Below are 12,421 nucleotides of genomic sequence, written 5' to 3'. Positions count from 1 at the left end.
CTGCCCTTATGTAGCGCCATTACGTATGTAACATTAAATAGAGTTAGGTCAGGTGGCATTTAGCCTACCCTAAATTGTTAAAAGTGTTACATGACACCTGAAAAAGCATTTATTCATATTTATGTAGGGTTATGTAAATTGTCATGAATGCGTATGCTAAATGACACCTGCATAAGCCTTTATTACTATTCATGTTAAATTGTATCAGTTGTCATGAAGACTTAACCAGGTGTCATGCAGCTTTACTCCCACTTTATTTTATGATAGTGTATAAAGAGCTTCATGAAACCTGCATAATCTGCAGAAGACATTATTAATATTCATGTAGGGTTATGTTACTTGTCTGGAAGACTTTTGCGGGTGTCATTTAGTGCCATAATCACTATCCTTATATAAAATCTTTATAAAGGCTACCCTATGAACTAAGTGCTTCATTATTATTAAGTAGGGTTATTCCAATCCTCCAAAGTGCTGCTACTGTCTATTATTTTTAATTGAAATTGAAACATTCCTGTAGGAAAAATTCAAAAGTGACACGTTACCTAACATCTGTATAGTCATGTGATCACACAACACATAACGAATTTGGCCATACAGCAAATTGGGCAAATGGTTTTGATATTTAAAGCAGAGACCATGTGGTTGATGACAGTTACTGAGTGAATGTGTTTGTGTTCCCGTAAAGGCAGATGTAAGCATTGCTTAATCAAAATCTTTGCAATGAGAGTCTTCGCAGCCTCACAGGGAGGGCGTTTCACTGCTGCATCACTGTGCAAATGTGATTACAGCCCTGTTTGGTGGAAAAGGAGTAGGTGAGTGTAAAATAGCACATTTTACTTTCTTAGAGTTAGAATGGGGAATGACTGCTGGGGGAAGAAAAGAATTAGAGGTTAGAAATACAGAGGAAGAGACAGAAAGAAACAGAGAGAGAGAAAGAAAGAGAGAGAGAGAGAGAGAGAGAGAGAGATGGTTTTTGCCGCCACTTTGTTAATGCCACTCAAGTGGACTCATCCCTAACAGTAACAGTCACATGGTTAGAACGGCAGAGAAACACAGAGAGAGCCAACCTCAGAGCAAGAGCGAGAGAGAGAGAGAGAGAGAGAGCGAGAGAGAGAGAGAGGAGTGGAGAGCACACACATCCGTCCTCTGTAGAACGCCTACACAGTGTCAGTAATAAAGACACAGTGCTGTAGGTTGGGGGCTAAAGATTTGGTCTGTGTTAATCCTGAGAGGTGCGCTAGAGTGGCGTCGTGCGAAAAGACACAGAATAAGCTGGGGGGGAAAAGAAATACAGCTGAGGGGAAAGAAAAAAGGAAGATCAGAAGACAAAGCCTTGAGACACACAGACGTTTCTTGTCTTTTCAGGGTAAGGAAGTTTAATGTCTTTCTTTCTGAACTTGTAACCAAGGAAATGGCATTTAAAATGCAATACAGTATGTTTATGGCTTAGCTCTGAATCGTCATAGCCAATGACAAAAAGATTAAGAATAAGAAGAATGGCTTTGTAAACATTGTTTAAGGATTCATGCGGTAGCCCTGTGGTTTGGCATCATCAAAGTGCATCATCGGAAAAAAACTGGCAGCAATTCAAGTCGACTAGCCTAAGTTGTGCTGTTGAGCAGGGATCAGCTTTGGTTTGATTTGTTGTCTCTTTTTTTTTTCTTTCATCCCGGGTGGCAGTTATCATTGGCATTCCAGACACATAGGAATGGAGCAGATTCAGATTCTGTCATTAACTTGGATGTAGTGAAAGGGGAATGCGTCGTGCCGTGAAATTTCACTGCAAAAGTCATCGCAAAATAAGGTGACTGTGGGGTGCCACTGAATGCATTGTGTGTGTGTGTGGGTGTACGTGTGTGTGCATTCAGTGCGATACATCTGTCATTTCATTGAAGTGTTCAACATCCAAACCCTTCCTCCCTCCTTCTCTCTCTCTCTCTCTCTCTCTCTCTCACTCTCCCCCACTCCCTCTTTCTTTCTTTTCCTCACTTGCCATCTAGCTGTGTACTTGGCTACTGTGTTGGTGCGGTAGCTTTAGTGTTTAGAGTAATTCTGGCAGTGCAGTTGTGATTATCTACCTCCGCAAGCATGTCTGACGGGGTCTGAGCTGAAGGATTTCATTCTCCCCTGCCTGTCCTTGTGAAACGAACCAGTGTGTGTGTGTGTGTGTGAGAGAGAGAGACAGAGAGAGAGAGAGAGAGAGAGAGCTCAGATATGTAAACGCTCTGGCAGGGGTCCGGTGTGCTGCTGTTGTATATGGATGCACTGTTGTTTGGAGAGCATCATACATATCATACATATAGAGGAGAATGAGTGCGTGTATTGAGCACATATACTGTGTCTATTCAGTTTAATCAAATGCATTTGATATATTTTTTTGTACATTTGCTGTACATTGTTAGCTATGATGCTTATTTCAACAATTCCTAAACGAGAGATTTTCAGAACAGATTTTTCAGAAATGACCTCAAATCAAACATGTAAATTTATACAGCAACTACTTGGCTCATAAAACTCTAACCCATAAATAAATGAATGAATCACTAATAACTTGTACCCTGAAATTAAACACATGGCTTGTCTTGACAAGTAGACTGGAAAGATAATTGCGTCGTTTGTTCCTCGTAATGTTGATTAGCCTTCACTCCTGTCTGTAGCTATGATTATAGAAGGCAAATATGCATCCATTTCTTGCATGATGATGCTTGACTCTTTCCCAGATTGCATTACAGAGTCTATACATTATTGTCATTATGTCTGCTCATCATATTGTAGAAGGATGGCTTCTGCAAATTCTTAAGCTATAGAACAAATTGAAAAGCAAATAATTGCTGGTCTAAGATGCATTTAAGTGTATAGCCAGCAAAATGTATTGTTTGCCCATTGGCATTTCACCAAATGTTTGAAAATTTTTTTAAATGATTTTAAAAATATTTTCTGAAATATGAATGGGTGACGCAGAAAAAAAACAAGGTTTGTAAGGTCCTGGATGACCAAAACCACCAGAACATGGCATGTTTTTCTAAAAGTATGTACTGGAAACACACACACACAGAAAGAAAAAAAAGTTTAAAAGTTGGGTGTTTTGATGCTTTCTTCTAATGGCCACATTATAGGAAAGAATCCTATAGAATCCTAAGACTCAAACCATGCCAGGAAAATGCCAGAACAAAACAGAGCCACCAGTTTTCCTTTAATCTGTCACCCATCTGTAGCTATTTCACTGCCAGTTTTAGCATCTGGCGAATATGTGAAAATTTTGTGTCGATTTTCTCTGTTGCTTCCATCTGATGGCTCCAAACTGCTTCAAGAACTCATCAAGTGCAAATTAAACCTTGCCTTCAGCTTTGAAATTCACAAACATCTTTATTATTAAATAAAAGCTACCCATATTTCCTGATCTAATTGTTCTTCCTATCCTATTAGAAGGGGAAAAAAAGATTTACCAAGGGTTGGCTGGATAGGTAAGGAACCTTTTTCTGAAAGGGAAACTCACGGTTGTAAAGGTTCCACATGAAAAGTGTATATGTCCAAGGGTCAAACCTGTAAGTGTTAGGGCTGCAAGACTGAACATTCTGGTGAAAATCAAGATGGAGGCATTTGTCCATGTAATGAGCTATTAACTAATAGGATTGGGATATTGCCATAAAGGTTGCTGAGCTCCACCTCACTCTACATTAAGCCCTCGTCTAGATCCACTGCAGCCCCTAGGAACCAGACCAAACATTTCAGACTGACTTTCAAGGCTCCTCCAAGTCAAATTTTTTACCTAAGGCATGTCCTCAAAAGAAAACAGGGAATGAATCCCAAAGCATATAAACCCAACAGACCAAAAAGTGTGAATTTATGTTATTTTTTCTTACCTTGTAATGCTTGATCTAAACTAGGTGATCGGATCTGATATCAGCCGGGATTGTAACTCTAAACTCCAAAACCATTTCATATTGTGCTCAGCCCCAAAAGTACCCACTGAAGACCATGCGAATAGTACACTTGATCCTTCTAAAAATAAAACCGCTGGAGGGCTGACCAGGCAGCTGCAAACAATTAAGAGTCCAGAAATGCAAATACCCTAGATCCATCTTCTGCACTAGTACTGTATGCAGCTTCTTTTGTAAACTTTTCTTTTTTAATTATTATCTGTTCTATAATCCTGGCATTTCAGCAACGTTTTCATTCTGCAGGTAAGTTTGCAAAAAATGTGAGATTTTGCACTTCTTGAACAAAACATCTGTTATATGCTTTATCCTTGTTGTCTCTCTGCGCTAGTACCGTTGATAATGGAGGGGTAGAGCAGGTGCCTGTGAAAGAGAGAGAGAGAGAGAGAGAGAGAGAGAGAGAGAGATCCAGCAGATGAGCAGAGTCAATAAAGACAGATGTCCCAATGATTAGAGAGTAGACGCAGGTTGATTGCAGGTATAGCTTTTGTCTCACAGGTCTGCCAATTTGACTACAGCAGTCGAGTCAATGGATCTTATCTTATGGATTAGAGATGTAAGGATATTGATTTGGGTTGGTTATTTTACAAAAATCACATGTTTCTTTGTCATGCATAGACATGCCATGATTTATCCTGATTAATGTATTAATATTCTACAGCTTCAGTGGCTCACCATTTAAGGGCTGACATCTAATTATCATTCCAGTGATGTCCCACTGAATTAACTGTTGTAATCCCATTTTTATCACCTAGGATCAGCCCCAGAGGAATTAAAGAATAATCCCAATTACAGTGCTTTTAAAACTTGTAGATGAGAGGTGAGATAAGAACACCACTCCAAGAGAAAGCCTGGAGATACCTGAGAGAAAAATGTTTATTAAGACAGGGCAGATAGATTTGACTGGGATGAAGTTTACTATTAATGCTACTCACAGAAATGGGCATTATGTTGATATATCTATTGATTTCTTTCCACCTGTCTGTCTCTCTTGCATTCTCTCTGAGTTACTGAGTTAAGCTTGAGCTTAGACAGCCAGAGGCAATACCTGACTCCTGCCTGCTAGGAAGCAGTAGTACTGCAGATGAGCACTCTGTGCCTGCATGTGTGGTTTGAGTGTGTGTAAGTGCTCTTAGGTGTCACCTTTTGTCCTGGTTGGAGAGCAGAGGCATCGCCAACGTCTGTCTAACTGAGAGAGGAGAGAGGGGGGAAAAAACTTGTGCTGTCACATTTCTAGACATTCTGCCTTTTCAATGTGGTGTACTCCCGTCAAGTCATACACACACACACACACACACAAAACCATGATAACCTGAAACGTTCCCAAAGCACTGAAACAGCATGCTGCTACTTTTTTGGGGGGATTTTGGTAGGTAATCCTCCATTTGATAGAGAATTTAAAGCAAAATTATACAGCATTCACAACCAGACAAAGTACTGTGCTTTTCATTTCTCACAAATACAAGCAATTTTCATGCTACACTATGAACAGAAGGAAGGAGCGACAGAAAGAACAGTGCTCGCATCCCTCAAGAGCATAGCTGAATGAATAAATAGATCAGTCTGCCATTTTGCAGCCACTGATGAATGCAAACAGTGATGTTGAAGCAACCTGGATAGATTTAAGAGCAACACGGTTAATAGCAGTCATTTGTAACTTGACAGAATGCCAGTTTACCTGCCACTCCACCTCACTCCTCAGCAGCTATTGTCTTGCTAGCAACTATAGCCAGACCTCTGTTTGACCTCTCTCTCTTTTACACCTTGAAATTGATACCTTTAATGTTAATACATACTCCTTCTTTTTTTTTTAGCTCCGACCAAAAAGGCTTAGTCATGAGAATAAATCCCAGGTTGGACTGGAGTTGAGAATTAAACAGGTCATCCAGATCAATTCACTAGACCTTAATGCTATAGCAGTTCATAAATAATGCTGAGAAGGAGCCCATCTGTCTGTATGGTGATCATGTTAAACCAAGTGCATAGTGCATCTTGAAAACAAAATGTGATGTATCGATCGCAAGATTATATGATATTCTCATCAGTACAGTCTTGACCCGCATGTGGATTAAAGTATATCAAGCTGACAAAACCGATCTTAGCACTCTGAATAAAGTCCATGTCAACTCTGGGATATCTGAGCAACGGAGAAGTCAGCAGCAAAGGAAGCTTAGTTCAGATCAGCTCAAGCTGTTTCTCCAGAAACTTTTTATCAATGGGTGCTAACATCATTCAGGTACAACAGGCCAAAAACACTGAGCTCATTAGATAACGTTCAAAAGAGATGGGATGGCTAAAACGTTCGAAAGAGATGGAATGGTTCAGATTTTTAACCTAATCTTTTTCTGTAATGTATGTGTGATTACTACAGACATGAATTTTGATCCAGGACATATAAAGAAGACATGTTCCCAGTGTACAAACTTGACAAATACAGACAAGGTATGTTTATGAATGAATTAATGCAGGGCAAGGGGAATACACATTTATTCAGTCAAGCAGAACTCGCATGGTCTTGTAGAGCATATAAACATGAGCAAACCCCTTAGGACAAAGAGAAGAGAAGTCATAGAGGTTTCTTATTGTATCACAGGTAGCAAAATAGTGCATGGTAGAATCGGTTAAATGATCTTAAATGATGAAATCATGCATCACATAATCATGAAAAATATGAAAGAAATTTCACAACAGATTTCATAATGAAGGTGTTTGCCATTGACTCAAAGCAATGGGTATTATGTTGATGTTGTTATCTATCTCACTCCACCTGCCTGTCCGTAGGGAAAGTAACCAGAATTACATGCTACAGAATTACAGTGCTCCAGCATCGGAAGCTGGATGAAACTACACGAGAACCACCCCGTTTTCTGTTTTCTTAGTACACCGAAGCTAACATCGCAAAATGATTATCTGTGGTAATTACATATACACTACACACAGGCTGAAAAACAAACAAGACTGTTTCTTTAATAAAAGGTACTCTAGCACTAGTGTGGTCTCTAACATTAGAAGAAAAGTATTGCACTTACACTCACCTTGAGAATGATTAAAATGCCATCTACAGTGGCTAAGAGTCAAAATGCAGGAAGGGTTAATGAGATGATGGGTTGGAGGCACCCGGAACGTCCCAGAGTGAGTGCAAGAGATTGACTGCAGCTGCCGCCTGTGGCTCTGAGCATTCGTGTAATGTCACAATGTACAAAACTGAATAATTCATAGCGTACCCTAGTAAATTAAATTAAAGGAAAGTGGCTCAAAATCAAATGCTTAGGTGATTCTGCGGCAGAGATTTTGCACAGGGTCTCTCTCTCTCTCTCTCTCTCTCTCTCATACACACACACATACACACACACATTTAAATTCCCTGTTTTGGCGAAATGTTTTTTTTTATTATCAATATATACGTAAACACAATATACATCTGTTTAAACAGATACACATTCCTGTGCTCCAACGGTCCTACTTAAGCATTTCCATCATGATATCTCCATCAAGATATTTCCATCTTGCTGAAATGCAGAACACATGCATGTTTATTACCTCATTAGGGAATCTCCCATATGCAGCCTTCACAGTGGTACACATTTACTCAGTCAAGCAGAACTCATTGTTGCATAGTCACAGTGCTGATCAAAGATTGCATGGCTAATCATGCCTTATCATGAGAGTTCAATCTTAACGTATAAAATACACCGTCATGTGCAAAACTTTGCATACCCTTAGGACAAAGGAGAGGAAGATGAATTCTAATGATCAAACATTTCATTCATAGATGTTTTTGTATTGTATCACAGGTGAGCCAAAATGCAATATAATGAATAATGAAATAAAAGTTTGCTATCTAACTTTCAGACTACAAAATAAATATCCCTAATCATTTTTATAACTGCTTCCCAGCCTTAGGCTATCCATATCCATTTCCCATATCAGATTGCATGGCCAATATTCACACATTCTGACTGATTCTATCTGTTATTACTCATATCATGTCTGGAGACTGCAAGGGTCTTGATAAAATGTTTTGGGGTTTTTTTAACTTCTATTGCTATTGATTTTGCCTTCTGTTTTGGTTTATTGTTGCTGGCTATAAATCACATTTATGTTTTATTACTTTGATTTATTTTAGATACATTGCTTAATAGGGACACAGTTATTTTGTCAGCTCCAAAATCGATGGGTTTACAAACTTTTGCACTCAACTGTTTAATAAGAGGAGTCACCCATAAATAGCAGGTGAAATTAAGTATAAAAATAACTGATATGGTATTTAGGGGAGTTATAAATCTAATTTTTTTGTATCTCCTACTATTTCTTTTTTTTATTTATACATACTTGAGTTACATGACTTGGACTTGGAGTTACTTGAGAATTTGCAACTCTACAAATCTAAGAAGACCTCCGCCATTAGTGACTTAGATTTTTGGCTCATTTTGAAAACCAAAACCCAATATTACAAATTATACATTAAAAAGTGTGCAGTGAATGAACTATTTTTCTTCCCAACAACAAATTTACTTTAACAAATTAACATTAACAAATTTAAGTCAACATCATTCTTCGTTTCCAGTGTCAAAGTTCAACCAGGAAGTTCAACAGCTGACCGTCTTGCACTTGACAGTAACAAAATACAATGGAAGACAGATCACCTGGTTCTTCTTAAGGTTTCTTCCTCATATCATCTCAGGGAGGTTTTCCTTGCTACCATTGCCTCAGGCTTGCTCATTAGGGATAAATGTTAGGTATAAATAGTAACTTAACTTTAAGCAGTAAACTTTATCATTTTTTCACAAATAAATTGAAATTGAAAAGCAACAACTTCAACATTTTGTTTAGCCCAAAGCTAATCCCAAGTTGATCTGATGATCCATCAGTACCCATTGCCATTACTATTGCCTTCAATTTGGTAAATTATGATTGACTTGTTAGGCAGCCTGGGTTTGATTTTCGGGCAGGAAACCAACCCAGTCACTAAAGGGTTGACTGTCAGTGCCGGTCCCGAGCCAGGATAAAATGGGAGGGTTGCATCAGGAAGGGTGTAAAACCTGTGCCAAATCAAAGTATGCAGATTGGATAATCTGCTGTGGCGACCCCAAACAGGAAGCAGCCGAAGGACAACAACATGACTTAAAACTTAAAGATAAGGATTCAAAAACCTGACTTACGCTTTATTAGTCTTGACTTGGGACTTGAATGCCAACACTTGAGACTTACTTGAGACTTGTATAACAATAACTTCTGAAGAATGCTACAGAGACAGTAACCTAGGGTTAGATTTCATTGTTTCTGAAGTGATATGGTTTCATATTTAATTAACTTAAAAAATGTCAGGCTTAGGCCACACCCACTTCAGATGTAGAGTGTTAAACAGATACAGATTCTTCTAGTCGACACTTCAGATTGGTTCTGTATAACAGAAGGTTGCATAATAAGAATGTTATGTAAATGTTCAACACAGTGTTTGGAAGTTTATCATAATGCACCAGTTAAACAGTACATTAATCTATGTACTTCATCATGCAGAAACACAATAGTAATTAGAAATAGTGTTTTGCCAGATGACAATTCTCTGCATGGCCAAAAACTTACAGAGAAAGAGAACAGAGAGAGAGAGAGAGAGAGAGAGAGAATGTTTATTCAAGTCACAAACACATGAATCCACCAAATGTATCTACTGCAATAATCACACATTAACACTAGTTAGATAATCCAACAGAACCTAGCGGTGATTCTATATTCCATGTGCAACCATGTGGTTATACTTAGCTGTCTCAAAATAAATACCCACGCTTCAAACTCACACTTTCTTTTCTTCTTCTCCTCTCCACAACACCCATATGCAGGCATGGCCCTCTGCTACAGCTACATCTTCTTGTAATTTTCATTATTGCAGGCAATGTAGCAGCCGCAGCCCTCTGCTAAGTGTCACTGGAAATAAGGGGCTTAATGAGTGACACAAATTGAATGTTGTTCTCTCTATCCAGGAAGGTTGAAGGAAATTGAGGCAAACCTAATGAGCAGTCTCTTCCCCGCAGCGTCACCTGACATCAATGACTGGTGACAGTCCAGGGAGGAGACGCCTCGCCCCGGGATCTTCCCAGCTCAGTGTGACATGATCCAGAATGCCATGGGCCATCTGTGCCTGGTAGAGGCCTAAGTACCATTCCCTCCACCCACCACCTCCTGGAGCTTCCTGTTGCATTTAATCACCATGATCTACATGTTGTTCTTCTCAGTGGCAGTCTCTCTGTCTCTCATTCTCCTGTTTTGTTTTGTTTTTTATCCATCAACATGCTCCATCCTCCTGCACGTAACGTACTCCTTATGGACGCAAAACACCTGCTTGTCTGCGGGAAAGGGACACCTTGGTACAGCTCGGCATTATAAATAGCAGATTAGCATTATAAATCCGTGCTATCTACATGCACAGCAGCATTTCTACACAAAGGAAAACTCCAGCCTGAATGATTTAACATTTGGTAAGCCTGAATGACTTAATAATTAACATCCGATCTCCAAGATTTATTTTGTAATGAAATTCTCATTCTCGAACGTAATGACATTCTCATTCTCCCACTTCTCTAGTTTAGTTCTTTCATCTTCACATTGGTCTATTTTCACGTTTAGATATCCGTTTCCTCACAATATTACTCACAGCGCCAGTAAACAACCTGCTTATAGTGGGAATTATTTTGCACTCAACTTGCCTCGGAAATGGAAAATCAGACCTCAGAATGGCGTAATTTTCCACCTCTATGCATTTGTGCTTCAAAGTGGAGAAAAAAACATGGATGCCCCTCTGCTTGTCTGTTTTTTTTTTAAAACAAATTGTAATAAGTGATGTATCAATGTAAGAATTGCCACTCTGTTTACCTATGACGCTGTACACGGCTATGTTGATTTTATGTCATCCTTTGAACTCAAGCACTTTGAGAAAACCATCCAGAGTTCCTGAGTAGGAATTCTATAATTCTACCGAGGAGGAAAAATACGTTGTGAGGGCAAATTTTGTTTATTTGTTTTGTTTGTTTGCTTTTCCTCTCTGGTTCAGCGTTTGTTGTCTCCACTATATTACATTTATGCTGGGTTTCTCATTAGTACAACATTAAACACCACTGAAAAGTGATGACAGGGGGGAAAAAAGCTTTTTGAGATAATATGAACACAAAAACACCAACCAAGTTTGTTAAATACATCAAAAACATATTAGTGAAATATGAAAACATTTACATGTGCATGTCCAGTGCATGTGCAGACAAAATGTATGCAGAAGTGCTTGTGCATGATTTAATAAAAAGCAAAAAAGCATTGCGCATATTTAATGACTGTAGGTGCAATGAACATAATTAGATGCAACCTCTTGAATTTCCACAAATTCAATGGCTGACTATAATCCGTAGTGAAATCAGTAAAATGGGCAAAGGCAGAAGCGAGCTCAGGTGGCTGAGTTTGCTTTTAATTAAAAGAGAGTGCCTGTTCTTCACTGCATAATGGTAGAGACGGTCATCGTACATCCAGAGTTGGCAGGCGTGGAGGCGCTGATGGGTGAAGCATTGATTCAACTAGTACAACTACAAGCCTTCAACCCTCCAAACCCCCAGCATAACCCCCCCCCCCCCACACACACACACACACACACACACCACACTTGCATTTTTTTTTGTACTCCCTCTGTCCTGTGCGTCCATTTAATTTAACGTCCCACACTTTGCCTGCGAGCATGTGCTCCTTATCTGATTCATTGGGCCATTTAAACGAGAAATTAAATTATATTCTTCAGTACGCTCATTTCCAAAAGAAAAAGTCAAGGCCGGAAGATCATTTATTAGAAGCAGACACTTCCCTTTCCTAGCATCTCTTCTAATTCATAGGGCACTATCACCAATAAATAAATAAATAAATAAATAAAATCCTATCAGCTGTTCTTTGCTTCCTCTGTGTGCACCACTGATCCCTTATTTTCTCCCCTGCTTGAGGTGGCAATGGAAAAGCCTTTCCTCCTCCATGGGTTGCTCTAATAATGCTCATTACATACAGGAAATTGATCATCAGGGGGTGCAAGAACCAGGGACGGAGCCGTACAACAACATAAACTAATTTGTCGTTTGGGGGTTTGTGCTAAGGTAATTTCCCCAAACAACTTTTTGCACAATTAGCACTGATATGGAGATCTATGATTGGGTTGAGGAAGAAATGCCGAGACATAGAACTCCATGGGGTTTTGCTACCTCTCTGGTAGCATTTGCTAATGAAAAGTCACATTGGAGAAGTGTTGGAGATTTATACCTGTTAGGAATGTGGTTGTAAATCATACTGGCTGTGTATCCAAGACTTTAGTTGCTCTCCTTATTGCTGATATATGGGTCAGCTTTGGCTAGGCCAGGTTCTGTGTATTTAACTGCTCTCAGTTGTATGAAAGAGAGAACAGGAGGCCGGACATTCTAGTGGCTTATACTGTAAAAGACATGTAAGGCAGACACACTCAC

The 12,421-nt window shown here is 39.2% G+C and overlaps 1 protein-coding gene across 1 annotated transcript in view; it reads left to right on the top strand.

The window, feature by feature from the left end:
• The first annotated feature begins 1,011 nt into the window (after window positions 1–1,011).
• The window catches only part of lrrn2 (leucine rich repeat neuronal 2), a 57,631-nt gene continuing 46,221 nt past the window's right edge, over window positions 1,012–12,421 (top strand). The window contains exon 1 of the mRNA XM_058374190.1: window positions 1,012–1,366. The gene's annotated coding sequence lies outside the window, so the exon portion shown is untranslated. The remainder of the gene's footprint in view (window positions 1,367–12,421) is intronic.

This window comes from Hemibagrus wyckioides, linkage group LG21 (assembly GCF_019097595.1).
Source record: "Hemibagrus wyckioides isolate EC202008001 linkage group LG21, SWU_Hwy_1.0, whole genome shotgun sequence".
In the NCBI taxonomy this organism is placed as follows: domain Eukaryota; kingdom Metazoa; phylum Chordata; class Actinopteri; order Siluriformes; family Bagridae; genus Hemibagrus; species Hemibagrus wyckioides.
Note: the sequence above shows the minus strand (reverse complement) of the source record. Positions and strands in the feature narration are given on the sequence as shown.